The following is a 16,286-nucleotide window of genomic DNA, read 5'->3' on the forward strand; positions in this document are numbered from 1 at the left end:
CAGGGGAGGGGGTAGAAAGAGAGAGAATCTTAAGCAAAATGTGGTATTTCCTGACAGGACAGAGGCAGAAAATAAGATTTATTTATTTATTTATTTATTCATTCATTCATTCACTCATTTTATTTTATTGTCTTCATGACCTTGGGTTAGGCAAAGTCTTTTTGTTTTATTTATCAATTTTATTATGATGATTATATTATATATATATATTTTTGTTTTGTTTTGTTTTTTTGAGAGAGCACCCGCCAAGCAAGCAGCGAAGAGGGGCGGAGGGGGAGATGGAGAGTCTTAAGCAGCCTCCACGCTCAGCACAGAGCCGGACGCAGGGCTCAGTCCCACAGGCCCTGGGATCACAACCTGAGCCGAAATGCAGAGTCGAACGCTCAACCGAGTGAGCCACCTGAGCGCCCCAGAAAATAACATTTTAAGACATTCTCCTCCCTTTGTGTAAAACCGCGGGACATCAGCGTGTGGCGTATGCTGCGCAGCACTGGTCTGCAAGGAAACCAAGGTATCGCTGGAGAAGACCACCTGCTACGCTGGATCACGGTCCCCTCCTCCAAATGTCCAGGTGGGCCTAATCCAACGACAGAGTCCAGAAAAGAGAGAGGCAGGGGAGTCCAAGTCAGAGAAGGTGATGTGCTATGAAAGCAGAGGTGAGGGCGTGAGAGCGATCTGAAGATGCCCTGAGCTCAATTTGAAGATGGGGGCGGGTGGTGGCGGAATGAGCTGGAAAACAGCTGATTTTTGACTTCTGAGCTCCGCAACCGTTAAGATAATAGCTTTGTGTTGTTTTAAGCCATAAAGTTTATGGGAATTTGTTATAGCAACAACAGAAAACTGCTACCCTGACAGAGGATAAGCGACATGATCGGGGTGGGAAGTCGGGGGCTACTGCGGAGCAGGGAGGAGCGCGGCCTCCGTGACAAACATGAGCCGCTCCAGTCTGGGAGGGCGAAACCCGAGAGGCTGGCTCAGAGAGGAGGCCACTGCTGTCTGATGGAGCCACCTGCGGTGACGGAAATGTGCCGTGTCCCCGCTCTCGAGGACGGTAGCCCCTCGCCCCGTGGGGCTGCTGAGAACTTGAAATGTGGCCGGTGCTACACCGACTTCCTAATTTGACTTACTCATGACTTATATTTAAGTTGTAAAAGCCACATGCAGCTAGTGGTTACGGCATTAAGCAGGGCGGGTCCCTCCCACGGAAAAGAGTGTGGCTAAGGGGAACGCACACTTATTCCTTAAAGTCCTCAAGGCTGGAAAACTAGCCTGCCCAAAATAGTCTAGATCAAATTAAAGAGGCACCGACTCTCCTCTGGAGATCAGATTTCTCCTGACCTCTGCCATCATGCAACCACAAACCTAGAAGAGAAAAAAAGCATCCAAGCAGCATGTAAAATTGCTATCGTGAAACCCATAAACTTCACAGGAGAGGCAGGGAGTCAGTCCTCGGTCAAGAAACTGTCTATTAGAAGAAGCTCCAGAAAGCCCGTCACAGTCTCTGACACAAAAAGAGTAAAACTGGAAGCTGAGGCAGACAGGACTTCGAAAGCACAGAAATCGGGGACCCGTTTAAGAGGGAAAGACATATTCCTACACGCCTCAGAGTCCACAGGAAAAGGAGACGGTCATAACGCACACTCTGAGGCACAGGACAAGGTCACGTTATGTTGTGAATCAGCCGTTTGAGAAGGCAAAGCAGTGAATGATGTAATCGTGGGAAGGAAGGAGGGAGGGAGGGAGGGAAGGAAGGAGGGAAGGGAAGGGGAGGGGAGGGAAGCGGGAAGGGAGGGAGCAGGAAGGAAGTCAACAGAGGAAATGCGTAAATGCAAATCCAGACGAAAAACTAGCCTTCGTCTCTCATGCAAAAACCTACTTTTAGGGTTCGGCCCGATGCCGATGCTGTACTATACACTCCAGCTCCCTGTCACTGTCACTTACCAGGACTGATCTGTGCCAGGGCTGATAACTCACTCCAAGTACTCACTTCCCATCACCATCAACACCGTTCCTCACCTTATGCGTCTGACGCACCTGCCACACAGCTTCCAAATCTGCATCGGTGCCGCCACCCCCCCCCCCCACCGCCCTTTCTCCTTCCAGGCTGCCGAGCCCTGCGGGGAGGAAATAACCCAGCGGTACTGGCAGGATCATCTTGAAAAGAAGGGTCTCTGTGAAATACCACAGAGCCTTTAAATGTACAAGAAATCTGTAAGTGCCAATAGGGAAAAGCATTCAAGGTGCATTAGATAAAACAGTAAGTGATAATGGGGGCACCTGGGTGGCTCAGTGGGTCGAGCGTCCGACTTCGGCTCAGGTCATGATCTCACGGTGCGTGAGATGGAGCCCCTCATCAGGCTCGGTGCTGTCAGCAAGGAGCCTGCTTCGGATCCTCTGTCTCCCTTTCTCTCTGCCCCTCCCCTGCTCACACGCTCTCTCTCAAAAATAAATAATCCTTAAAAAAAAAAAAAAGTGACAGCACAGCCCCTAGTTTGGCTATAAGCACAATGGTAGGTAGTAACAAGTGTTAGTATGTGCGGCACTTGGAAACTCCGTGGGCTGCTAGTGGGCGTGTAAAATGGTACAGTGACTTTGGGAAACAGCCTGGCAGTTCCTCCGAGTGTCACACATAGACGATTCCGCCCCAGGAATATACTCGAAGAGACATGAAAATGTACGTCCACACAAACACCTGTTACCGTAAACGTTCATAACATTCTTCATAGTGGCCCAAAGTGCAGAGAACCCATTGCCCTCCCACCGCCGGACGGCGAGACAAAAGGCGGTCTCATCCACACAACGGAACAGTATTCGGCAGTAGAAAGAATGAAGTTGTGATTTAGGCGACAACATAGATGAACCCTGAGAACACCGTGCTCAGTAAAGGAGGCCAGTCACAAAAGACCACAGGTTCTGTGCTTCTATTTATATTAAAGCCCGGAAGAGGCAAATCTGGAGAAACAGAAAGTAGATCGGTGCTTGACTAGGGTTGGGGGCGTGGAGACTGGTGATAGGAATGGAAAGCTGAAAGATACAGGGTTTCTTCTTTTTTTTTTTTTTTAATTTTTTAATGTTTTATTTATTTCTGAGAGAGAGTGACAGCGTGAGCAGGGGAGGGTCAGAGAGAGAGGGCGACACAGAATCTGAAACAGGCTCCAGGCTTCGAGCCGTCATCAGAGAGCCCAATGTGGGGCTCGAACCCACAAACTGTGAGATCGTGACCTGAGCTGAAGTTGGATGCTTAACCAACTGAGCCACCCAGGCGCCCCACAGGGTTTCTTCTTGAGATGATGAAAACATTCTAAACATGGACTATGGTGGTGGCCACACATATCTGGGAAGATACTACACACATATCTGGGAAGATACTACAAACCACTGAGTTGTACACTTTCAATGCGCGAATTGTACGGTATGTGAATTAAAGCTCAAGAAAGCTGTTATATTTTTTTAGAAGCAAGGGATAGAATAATGCATGTGCTCTGAGCTCATTTATATAAAACCCACAAGACTACATATGCATGTAATATAAACATTTGTGGATGTATGTAAATATATAGAAGACGACTTGGAAGGCTACCCGCCCATCTGCCAGCATGGGCTGCTTCTGGAGAGGAAAGCGGGGCTGCCTTCTGGAACATCACACTTCCTTGTTTCTCCTCCCACCATTCTCGTTGTTTCTTCAACTCGCTTTTCTAGGCGGTCCTTCCTCTGCCCACCCCTTCGGAATCTCATTTCGCTCTTTAGGCTCTCCTTGAAGCGACGCTAACTAAGCCCATACATTCCCCGTGGCTTCAACAATCTCCATCCAGACCCTGACCCATTCATTCATTCCACGGCCTTCCACCGAGCACTGCCAGGTCCTGGGCTAGGACCTTTGATGCCTTCCCCTCCCTCATCTGATGTCCCTCATCCGGCAAATGCCACCAGTCTTCTCCTCGATTACCGTGTTCCTCTCTCTTTCCCTCTCTCCTCACCCTCGGCCTCCTCCGGCCTCCCATGTGACCTGAGCCGCTACTGTCTTCCCTGGATCGATGGGAGTCTCCTCCGTGGTCTCCCGGCCCACACGGGCCAGTCTCCACGCAATAGCCAGAGCCAGCTTTTAAGTATTTAAATCATGCCATACGAGGCTCCCTGCTTCAAAACCCTCCAAGAGCTTTCAACTGCACGGAGTATAACATCGAAGCTCTCTACTTTGACCGAATAAGATGGAGCCCTTGCCTAAATCTCTAATCTTATGCCATCCTGCTATCCTTGTTCGCTAGGCCCCTAGAATTTGCTCCCTCTTTTGTTTAAGTTTATTTATTTATTTTGAGAGCGAGCAAGTGGGGGAGGGACAGAGCGAGAGGGAGAGAGAGAACCCCAAGCAGGCTCTGTGCCCCACACGGGGCTCAAACTCAGATGAACCATGAGATCACAACCTGAGCCGAAGTCGGATGCTTAACCGACTGAGCCGCCCCGGCGCCCCAAGATCTCCTGCATTTATATCTCCAGTCCTAATTCTTTCTTCCATGAGTTCCAGAGCCACACTACAAACTGCCTTATATACACCCAACAGGTCCTGAAATGACTGCACAGACCCCCTCTGCAAAAGCGGTCCTCCTTCCGTATCCTCTGTCATTTAGTCATCAGTCGATTGGCGCTCTTCATAACATCCACAGGGCCCTTCCCCACCTTTCCGTGCCTGCAATACTTACTTCAGCTCCTTAATCTCATCATCTCATGCCTGGGACCCTACAATCGTCTCTTTGCTGGTATCTCTGCTGCCTACCTTGCCCCGCACTGCCGCCACTGGGGTCCTTTTAAAGTGCCTTGATTGTGGTACTTCCCTACTTAAACTCCTTCAAGGGTTTCCTGTTGTTCAAAATAAAGTACCAATTCCTTTTTTTAGTTTATTTATTTTGAGAGAGAGAGAGAGAGCACGGGAGGGGCAGAGAGAGACAGAGAGAGAGAGAATCCCAAGCGGGCTCCACACTGCCCGTGCAGAGACTGTCACGGGGTTTGAACCTATGAACTTCAAGACCTTGACCTGAACCGAAACCAAGAGTCGGACGCTTAACCAATCGGGCCACCCAGGTGCCCCTCAAGTACAAATTGCCAAGTTGAAAACTTAAAAAGGTTTTCAGGACCTGCTCCTTGCTGACCTTTTCAACTTTATCTCCCATTTATTCCTTTGCCCTTATATCCGAGACATACCAATCCATCAGTTGCCTTTACTCTTCTGGACCCAGAATCCTTGTTTACGTCGGCAAACATGTACTTGCTGTGCACCCCCACCCCCACCTGTTCTCCCGCTCCATGGAGTTTGCAGACTGCTCTCCAACCAAGCTAACTTGATCTCTTCTTTCCCAATGCCCCCTCAGTAGCCTGGGCACATTTCCATCTTTATTGTCTATGACGCCATATTGGATTTATAGGTCTGTGCATCTTTCCCCCTCTGCTAACCTGTAAGTGTAATGAGGGCACGGATGGCGCTTACTTATCTTGGTTTTTCCAGCACCTACTACAGTATGTAGCATATAGTAAACACATCAGTGAATATCTGTCAAGTGTTCATCAGTGGCAAGTAATTCCGTAAGTGCTTTACATGTATTGGTTCTTTACAACAACCCTAAAGATAGGTACTATTATAACGCCCAATTGACAAATATGGATCTAGCGACAGAGGTTAAGTAACTTACCCAAGGGCACGCAGCTAGTAAGTAGTGGATACAAGCCCCGTCTGTGCCTGTAATCACCCGTCTCAGTAGAGATTCAGGAAAGGCCCGTTTGATGAATGGGGAAACTGGGAATGGGGGGCATATGGTTTTTTTCATGTTATTATTCTGACCTTGACTATTTCATCTTTTCTTTCATTTTAAAATCTCATTTCGTTCAAAGCTCAGACACAATAAAGTTCCCAAATCAAATAACGGATCTTTTGCCGTGGAGCTCAAGGGAGTCAAGAAGAGCAACTGCCGTTATCCTTATGCCTCGAGGCACTACCGAGAGAAGCCGATTTACTGGCGTTCAGTGACGGGGCCCGAGCACAGCAAAATAAGGCAGGAGCAAACCTCATCCCACCTTGCCCCTGAAACATCACAACAGCAACCATCTCCTGAGAGCACCAGAGACGCCAGGCCCTTTGTGACGAGTTGTATGTGGATTGTTTCATTTCGTCTTTCCCATGGCCGTCTGTGATGGAGGCGTTGCTGCGATCTCCATCTTATGGATGCGGAAAATGGAGGTTAGGTAACTTGCCCAAGGTTGCAGAGGTAGTAAATGGCAAAGCAGCACTTGGCCGGGACCACCCAGCTGCATGCAGTCTGCCCCATGAACCACCCCCCCCCACCACACCCCCCGGGGTCGATCCTGACTCCAGAGCTGCCCCGCCCCCATTGGCTAACCACAGGCCACGTGTGCCCCGGCTCATTTGAATTAATTAAAGGACTATAAAACCTAATATTCAGTTCCTCGGTGACACTAGTCGCATTTCACACTTTCAAAAGCCCCGTGTGGCTAATGACCACCCTGTTGGGAGAGCACAGATGAAGACTATTTTCCTCTTGACAGAAGTTTTCTAGAACAGTCCTGCGCTAGAGTGTGCTCTCTCGGATGCGGCAGCCCCACGAGCTTCTTCCGGGCTCTGAAGCTGTCTCCCCACTCTGCCAGTCGGGCTCACCTCCCTTCAGAGCCCTGGGGAAACTCTGAGACATACGGGGAGGTAAGAACTTTCAGCACCGTCCCCTCCATCGTTTGCCTCCTCGGCAATTTGTCCCCGTACCCCGGCCCATCCGCCCCCTCCTCTCTCTGCTTCTGGGAGCCCAGAGGTCTGGGATGGTTCATTCTCATTCCGCCTCCAACCCAGATGATTGGGAGGGGGGGCGGACACTTCACAGCCACAAGTGTGGGGCTAGTAAAAGAGACCTGGAGCCCCTTTTAAAAACCCCAAGTTACCTGATGCAAATGAAATGTGATAGGATGCAAGGGGGCAGGCGGGTTATAATCTGCTCTGCACACAGGGGTGAGTGGGGAAGAAAGGAGACAGAGCACCCCAGGGCTAGCAGAGCTAAGACACGCTCACTCACCCACGGTCGTGGGGAATAGACGTGGCAGGTGCTCAAAGCCAGTCGATAATTCGAAAGGCACTCTGGAATATATTATACCCATGCCCTTCCTCTGAATCCCAGTAGACTCGTGCCTCTAATTAACTTTTCTCAGCTTGACCTTAAAATGGGTATATATTAGGGCGCCTGGGTGGCTCAGTCAGTCAAGCCAATTGACTCAGTCAAGTCAATCAACTCTTGATTTCGGCTCAGGTCATCGTCTCACGGTTCGTGGGTTCGAGCCCTGCGTCTGGCTCTGTGTCTGCTTGGGATTCTCTCTCCCCGCCTCTCTCTCTGCCCCTCCCCTGCTCACGCTTTCTCTCTGTCTCTCTCAAAATAAACATTAAAAATATTTTTTAAAAAAATAAGTCAATAAATACAATGGGTATATATCTTCCAAGCTGATTCTAACTGACGGCTGGAGGAAGTGAGCAAGCGTGTGTAGACTGAGAAGGGTAAAGACAGCCTGGAATGATCAATTCGCCATAGAAACATCTCAATATAGGTTATTTGAGAGTCAACTGTACACACTGTCCAAACAGGAATTCTGCCTGTCCAGGCACCTAAAGAATTGAGCCACCCAAGAGGTTTCTTGGAGGCCCACACCAAAGGTGTGTCAAATAGTCCAGCCTGGGGTCCCAAGCTGGATGTCTCTCTGTCCACACTGTGTCCAGACACGTGGTGTGAGGTGGCCACAATCAGAGGCACCCTGCTGATGATCAAAGGATTCTGACGCGGAAGCAACTTTCAGTCCAGTTCGTGCCACTTGGCAATGAGCCATGGCAGGGAAAGGAAGGCTGGGAAGGCTCTGTCCCCACCCCTGGAACGCAGCGGCCACGCTACCTCTGCAAACCCGGCTGTAGAATGGGGACAGTCGGCACCATCCAGGGCTCTGATGGAGTCACGCTTGTGGTGGTCCTAGCAGAGTGACGGTAGAGCGTGGAAGGGACGAGGGGCCAGAAGAGAGAATCAACATTCCTGAAAGCAAGAGTACTCACTGGAGACATTTATTGGCTTCTGTCTTCCCTCTGAAGGGGAGAAAGTAGGTCAGCACGCTCAAAGAACTGTGACCGGGAACAGTGGGCCTGAGAGGGAATCACTCGCTGAGTCCCTGCCAAGACGAAGCCGTTGGAGACGCGCCTTTCATTTCAGGGCATTTGGCTGAGGTCGCTTGGCTTTGGGGGAAACTCGGGCTGCCGAGCCCCTGGTGTGTATTCCCTGCAGGTCCCGGGAGCTGGGTGCAACGGGAGGCTCGCAGTTTAAAAAACCAACATCTAAATGGTTGGCAGGCATGAGCTGGCAAGCGCAGGAATGTTTATGAGCAAACTGTGTGCCTACGTTGGCTCTGAGACACGTTGGACACGGCTCGGGGCAGCCGGACTAAATATAGATGACACGGCCGGTGGTGGGGGGGAGGCTCAGAAGCAAGAGAGCTGGGTTTCACTTCCAGGTCTCTCAGTTAACCTTGGAGCACACTCCCTGGGGGCCTTCTTTCACACACGGATTTGTTCTTGGTAAAGGCAGGGCCATGGAGTGCGTCTTCCCGGGGCCTACGGGATGGTTCTCACTGAGTCGGCTGTGTTTTCCTGCCTCATCTTCCCTCGAAAGATCCAGGTCCGGGGAAGAGACCGGTTGTGACCAGGTAGATGGCAGCATAGGTGACACACTTGGGGCAACAGTACAGAACCACGATGACCCACTGGGAGTCACAAGTCCTCTCGGACTAACCAAGGTCTCTGAACTGGTCGTGGGGCCTGCACAAGTCATTCCGTATTTCCTGCGTCGACACCCTGGGGCCTGCTCCCACGCCCAGACCCTTGCCCTTGAAGTCATTACACTTCTGTGTGGCAGGAGCTACTATCTTGTTCCGATTGTAATCCTGGCGAGTGTTTACGAGGTCTAGATCACAGAAGAGAATATAAAGTAGAAAGCAAAAATCACTAAAATCCTACCACCTAAATATGACCACTATGAACAGCATGGATGTAAATTAAAGTGGTCAGGCCTGGATTCGGGCCCTGGCGCTCTTGTTTACCCACAGTGTGACCTTGAGGGAGTTACACAACCTTTCCGAACTTCAGTTTTCTTGTCCACAAAATGGTATCATACTCTACACCTTCAAGCATTTGGAGGATGGGAGAACCCCGGTAAAGAGGGTTGAGAGTCTCCAGCAAACAGGAAGTGGCCAACACTCGCTGGCCATCATCATCGCTATCCTTATTCTACGTGCCCAAGTTCAAAACCGTCACAGGGCTGTGTCATATTTCATCTGGGAACTGGGTCTACCCCACTGCTGGCAAGCCTGCCTACTCTTACAAAGCTGTTGCAAGAACACCCTTGTACATATTTTGTCTTGAACATCTCTGATCATGCCCTCGACATAAACGTCCCAGAACTGAGTTTACGGGGTAAAAAAGAAAGGAAGAGTATTTTTTTGGCCTGCATTACAGACTACACAATGGCTTGCTGGAAAGACCGTAGTGTACGTTGCTCCCAGCAGGGCACACAAGTGCCCATCTCGTCATACTCCCACCAGCACTGAGTGATAACGTCTTTTTAAATCTTTGCCAATTTGATAGGGGGAGATGGTGTTTTGTTAATGCACATCTGAGGGGCGCCTGGGTGGCTGCGTCTGTTAAGCGTCAACTCTTGATTTCAGCTCAGGTCATGATCTCACAGGTCGTAGGTTCGAGAGCTCCACGCTGGTCTTTGCGCTGATCGCGCAGAGCCTGCTTGGGATTCTGTCTCTCTCTCTCAAAATAAAGTAAAAAAAAAAAAAAAAGAATTCACATTTGAGTAGCTGATATACTCCTTTTTCAACCATTTTTTATTGCAAAATAGAACTTCTGGAAAACTGCAGATCTTGATCGCGTGTTATAAAGTAAATGCCTTTTTTATTATCATCTACGTCAAGAAACAGAAATTTGCCAGCTGCTTCAGAAGCCTGACGCATATATTCCAATCCTAAAATTAATCACAAGGCTGCCTTTTATGCTAATCTCTTCCTTGCTTATGTTTATAGTTTTATATCACCCGAGGTACAACTTTCAATACTACCATTTAGTTTTGCCTATCTAAAATATTTTAAGTCTCTTTCACTTCAAAACTGGTACACTTGTAATAAAAATCACACGGTATTATGACAGCATATAACTTAAAGAAGCAGATGCTCACTTTCCTAAATGGTGCTTTACAAACACATAAAAATATATATGACTTCCCCCAGGCAGATGAGTAAATACATTATTCTGCCTGGAGCTTAGCATGTCACTTTGATACAGTTACATGTGTTGGTTCAGTTTTGAAGCAATGCCTCCAGTGTCTGTATAATTTTAACATTTTCCATTCAAGCTTAAGTGTCAGTTACAAGTCAGGATTCGGATTTTCAATCTTTTTATTTTTTTCTCAACCGACTGATAGATCGGAGTTCTTAGCTGCAAAGTACAGAATCCACTCTGAGTAGTTTAAGCAGAACAGAAAGAGAGAGAGAGAGAGAGAGAGAGAGCACCTGGGCAGAGGAGGGGCAGAGAGAGAGGGAGAGAGAGAATCTCAAGCTGATTGAGTGGAGCCTGATGGGAAGCTTGAACCCACAAACTGTGAGATCGTGACCTGAGCCCAAATCAAGAGTCGGACGCTTAACCGATGGAGCCACCCAGGCGCCCCCACGGGATCTCGTGAGAGCCCCCCCAGCCAGGTGGGCACCCGCTCTGGCAAACACAGCACTGTCTCTACCCTGGGTAAGACATCAGGTCCCCTGATCTTTCTCTTCCATTTGATATTTCCGGGCTGCCGGGATCTCCCTTCAAACAGCCCCTGGAAGCCCACTGAAGAGAGCACGGGGCTGGGTAGACTTTGGTTGCATGACGCTTGCCCCCGGGTTGCCAGTTTCTCCTGTCCTGAGTGCTGACGTGTCCTGTGCTGGACACCAGAAAGCACAGAAGAGTTTTCTGTCTATTTTGCTTTTTCCTACTCAGCTCTTTAGTAGAATGTGAACCTTTACGGCCAGAGACCAGCTCATAATCACATATTGGTTACGGATTAATTTCCTGCTATATCCATCAACAAATATTTCTGGATCCTCACTCTGGATTCGGCATAGTGCCAGGTGCCAGAGCGACCACGGTGGGCAAGATTAATAAAGAGCCTCCTCTTACGAGTTTACATTCTAGGCAGCATTGTGTGACAACAAATATGTAAACAAAGAAATAAATAATCCTGACTCCAGATGAGTGGAGGGGCAAGGCTTCCTTAGAGAAGGTGGGCAGAGAAGGTCTCCATGACGGACTGACAAGGGAAGTAAAATGGAAAGCATGTGAAGGGTTAGGGGAAGAACAGTCCCAGAACAAGGGAGCTCACGTGAGGAGGAAACAGACCCACTCACTGGCGTGAGGCTAGAGCATGATGAGTGAGCGGGGGAGTAAAAGGTTTGAATTTGGGGGGCGCCTGGGTGGCTCAGCCTGTTAAGCGTCTGACTTTGGCTCAGGTCATGATCCCACGGTTCGTGAGCTCAAGCCCGGCGTTGGGCTCTGTGCTGACTGTGTGAAGCCTGCTTGGGATTCTGTCTCTCTCACTCTCCCTCTACCCCTCCCTCCCTCTCTCTCTCAAAAAAAAAATAAATAAAACATTAAAAAAAAAAAAGGTTTGAATTTTAACCCAAGCATGTTGAGAAGCCACCCAAGGTTGTGGACCCCAGGCAATGACGTATCAAATATACACATTTGGAAGGATCACTCTGAGTGGTGAGTGGAGAATGGGCCATCGGGGAGGCAAATAGAAACATTTAGAAGGTGAGTCATCCAGATGAAAGTCGATAGTGGTCCAGACCGAGGTGGTTGAGAGAATGAGAGATGGTCCCATTTGGGATGGGCCTCAGAGTTAGAATCCATAAGAATCGCCGAGAGGCCGTGGGAGGTGAGCAGAAGAGAATCAAGGAAAACAGCCAGATTCGGGCTTGTGAGCAACGGTGTGAACGATGCCAACCGTTACCGAGATGGGGAAGAGTGGGGAAAGGGAGGGATCCGAGCTCACATTTTGCCATGAGGTGCCAACGTTTACGGGAAGGGACATGGCAAGTAGATAAAGAGATACACGTGAGTCTTGAGGTCAGGGGAGAGGCCAGGTCTGGTGACACTCCATGTGCTAAGCGGACACTCTGAGAGGATACGAGAGATGCGCAAGACACAGCTTAGGAGAAAAAGTCAACATGGAAGATCTAGCTGGTTACTCCTTGCGTGTCCCCAGGGGAGCCTGGACTCATCAATGACCCTGGACCTCCCCCTGGGAATACCGCCCTCGGAAGGTTCTTTAGGCCTCTGACGGGTGACGGTGTTTCCTATATTCAGAGCAATGGGGCACTTTGTATCAGCGTGTCAGGACGTCTCAGGATCGTCTGTTGAGATTCAAGATGCACCTGGGTTCGCTATTGGAATCCTGACTTTTGTTTCGTAAAAGCCTCAGACCCGGAGACTTGAGCGGGCTTTCCCAGGCAGAGACATGCCACAGGTGTCCCCGGGGTCTGCTACTACTTGCTCCCGTGTCACCTGGCATAGGGAAGAACTTGAAAGCTCGTGCCTGGCTAGGGCCCAGCTACTTTTCTCTGCATCCTATGCTAGAAACACCTCAGCTGTGAACAAAACCTGCTGGCGTGTCTGTCTTGTGAGTCCTTCTACTGAATCCCCCAACTTGAAGCGGTGTGGGACCCCCCACACACCCCCCAAGACACAGCTGTTGCCCGCGGGGAGCAGTTTTAGCCAGAGAGGAGAAAGGAACACGTGCAGAGCAAATAGGGCAATATTCACCTTCGTGTGCCGCAAAGAGGGCTGGGTAAGCGGGAGGCCCTCACTGCAAGTGTGCGGCACGTGACGAAAGAGGTGGGACGGGCAGGATTTTGCACAGGCTGAGAGGAGAAGGAGGGCCCGTCGGTTGGAGGAAACGACTCGATGTGGGCCCAGAAGCAAGAACAGGCAGGGTTTGTTTGTAGACAGCTGCCCTCTGGGTCCCCCTGCTCCACAGTGCCTGGCTCGGGTCCCCAAGCAGTGGGCATCCAATATGGTCTGCCGCTTGCCGGGCCTCCCTGTCCCAGCTTGCCACCCCACCTTTCTCGGGCGGCCCCCCCTGCTCTTTTTCTGGGCACGGCACACGCCTCCCGCACCCACGCAGTCACTCACGAGGGGGCAGGCTGATGCTGAGCGCTCTAGCTGCGCGTGGCCATGGCCGTGGCCACTGGGCCGGCCGCATCTCCCCGTGAGTCTGCAGTTAGGATTCCAGATGGGACTACGCGAAGTATTCCTCCCAAATCCCTTACGTCGGGTCCAAAGGCAAAACTCGAAGTTCTGACGCTCCTCTACACACCCTTCCCTTATTCCCAGGGCGGCCTCCCAAAGAAATCGATCAAGGAGCAGACGCTCGCAGAGCTGGACCAAAGCTTTCTGTCCGTCTGAGCAGGAAAGAGAGTGGACGGTTTCATGCACAGACCCCAGGGATCGTCTAACAGAACCATCGCCGCCTCCCGCTCTGGCAGGTGCCTGGGAGATTTGTCTAAGATCATGCGACAGGCTGCAGCTGGTGCGGGATGAGAACCCAGCTGTCCTGATTCCCGGCCCAGGGCCCTGCCACGTGTTGGTGGCCTCCTTAGCAGTCCTGTGGCCCATAAGAATCCTCCCGAAAGAAGGTGGATGCAGTACATGTCCCAATTAGCACCCAGCCCTCCGTGGATCACATTTAGGGCCGGAACAGGGAAGGGCGGCAAGTGGCCGAGCCAAGACACGCAGTCAGGAGCAAGTCTCATTCAGCCCTCGTAATTACAGCATCTTCGCTTTGAGCCAGGTCAAGGGTGCTCTGTGTCACGGGCTGGGGGCTCAGGGAGAAGGGCGAGCAAACCAGACCTTCCTGCTGGCAAGGGTGTGAGGCTAGACTATGAAATGACCAGCACAAGGAGGGATGCGGGGGGGTGGGGGGGGTGACTGCAGCTGCACAGACAACCGCAGAAAGCCCTGGGCCAATCGCCTCCCACGCACGGCGTGCCAGGTCCCAGCAGCTGGTCCGAGAGCTCACGGCCCTGCGAAAGGGACAGGCCTGCCCGAGTTCATGCCGCACACCAGCCTCTGTGCCCGGCCCGGGTTTCTGACTCAGAGCGGGTGACGAATGGGCTGGGCTGGTGCATCGGCACAGTGACCTCAGGCACCCCGCGAGCTGCCAGCGACTGCTTTTAGGATCAGGATCGAAATCACTTCCTGTTGGGGACCCCCGCCCCCCAGCACTCAGCAGCACCCCCACACAGCCCAGGCTTCCTGGGTGGGGATCAGGATGCGGGGTGAAGAAATGCGAGTGAAACCCCGCCCACGATGGGGTCTGAAATGTGACACCTCTCCCTCGAGCACCAAATCACAGAATGAATGGATTCAGCATGCAGATCACATTCCTCCCGGGTGCCTGCATCTCTCTCACAGAATGAGTGTTAGTTTCAGTCCCTCGCACAGCTTCGAAGCCTTACTAGAAAAAAAAAAAAAAAAGCATTATAATGTCATTACAGTAAATGCTCATAATTCTGGTTTGCGGGGGTATTGGCAGAGTCAGAAATAACTGGATTTGAGCAGATAAGGGAATCTTATCCTTCAAACATCAAAACTTTGCAACAGTAGTTTTGATGGCATGAAATAAATATATATGTAGATGTTGCAGGATTCGCAGATTTCTTAACTCACTCAAATGTTTCTCCAGCTAACTGGGTGTGGGGCGGGGGGTATCAGAAGTGACGTCCTTTATGGTGCTATACCATTTTGTTTCTCTGTCTCTTTTCAGGATATCGGGCCTTTGGCAGACACTTCTCCCCCTCCCCCCGCCCCCCCAACATCTCTTCCTGTGGCTCCTAATCCGTAAGGCTAGAAAACCAGATTACAAAACTTGTTAGAGCTAGGTTGTCATTATAAATGAGGCACTAGAGAAGGCCCAGGGAATAGTTTGGGGCGTTGGTGCTATCTGTGTGTGTTTAAGGGAGTTTGTAGCTATTTCCTCCTTCCAGAATTGGGGCAAATCACTGGAGAACGGAAGGTGCCAGAAGGCTGGCCCAGGGTTAAGTGCTATGCTACTGAGTATCTGCCGGGGATCGGGCCAAGGCCTCAAAATTCCCTGTCCCCATACCAACTTCCCTGGCTCAGATGGCTCTGAGTGACAGAAAATTGGGAAGAATGGCTAAGAATAAACATGAGGCAGTGCCAGAGTCTCCTTTCAGCAGACGAAGTGCTGACACAGCAGGGGCAGCACTAGCTTCGGGAGATCTGCTCCAACCTCCGACAGGGGAGCGTCTCTGCCTTGTTCCCAGAGACGCAAAGTGCTGCGGAAATTAAAAGGGTGATTTCTCGTGCTCAGGCAGATCCTTGGGGAAAGTCACTGACATTTTTTTTTAATGCGCTAATCAGGGTGCCTGGGGGGCTCAGTTGGTTGAGCGCCCAACTTCGGCTCAGCTCAGGTCATGACCTCGCGTGTTCGTGAGTTCAAGCGCCGCTTCGGGCTCTGTGCTGACAGCTCAGAGCCTGGAGCCTGCTTCGGATTCTGTGTCTCCCTCTCTCTGTTCCTCGCCTGCTTGTGTTCTCTCTCCTCTCTCTCTCTCTCTCTCTCTCTCCCTCTGTGAAAAATAAATGTTTTCAAAAATGCACTGGAACCTACTCATCTTGTCTTGTATAACTGTACCCTCATCCCCCGTGAATGACCACCTTCCATATTCCCGTCCACTCAGCCCCTGGGAGCCGCCACCCTCTTGTCTACTCGTATAACGTTGACTATCTTAGGCACCTCCTACAAGAGCAATCGTGCAGTATTTGTCCTGTGACTGGTTTATCTCACAAAGGATCAAAGGCTTCTAGGTCCATCCATGACTCAGCAAATTACACATGTCCCTTAGCGGCAGTTCTTTGTACACCAATTATACCTCAAGGAAGCCAGGAAGGAAATGGTAAAGAAGCCATGGGTTCAACTTTCAAGTGAGGGGAGGGGGGGAAAGGTGACATGCACTTATCAGAAGCAAGCTGAACAAGGTGAAATTTGAGGTTTCTTAACTGTAGCAACACTTGAGACCTTTGAGTCCTTCCTAAAAATCTTTGCAGGAAGGCAGCACGTGTAATTTACAATGTAACAGCAATAGCCACCGTGTGTTCCCTATTTTTATAATTCAGAAACCACTTTCAAGGTCACGGCTTCATTTGA

The 16,286-nt window shown here is 50.5% G+C and overlaps 1 long non-coding RNA gene across 1 annotated transcript in view; it reads right to left on the minus strand.

Annotated features, from left to right (window-relative positions):
- LOC120226673 overlaps nucleotides 1-16,286 on the minus strand; it is a 41,907-nt gene that overhangs the window by 5,793 nt on the left and 19,828 nt on the right. The gene's annotated exons all lie outside the window — the stretch shown is intronic.

This window comes from Hyaena hyaena, unplaced genomic scaffold (genome assembly GCF_003009895.1).
Source record: "Hyaena hyaena isolate Hyena2069 unplaced genomic scaffold, ASM300989v1 scaffold_1792, whole genome shotgun sequence".
Lineage (NCBI taxonomy): Eukaryota > Metazoa > Chordata > Mammalia > Carnivora > Hyaenidae > Hyaena > Hyaena hyaena.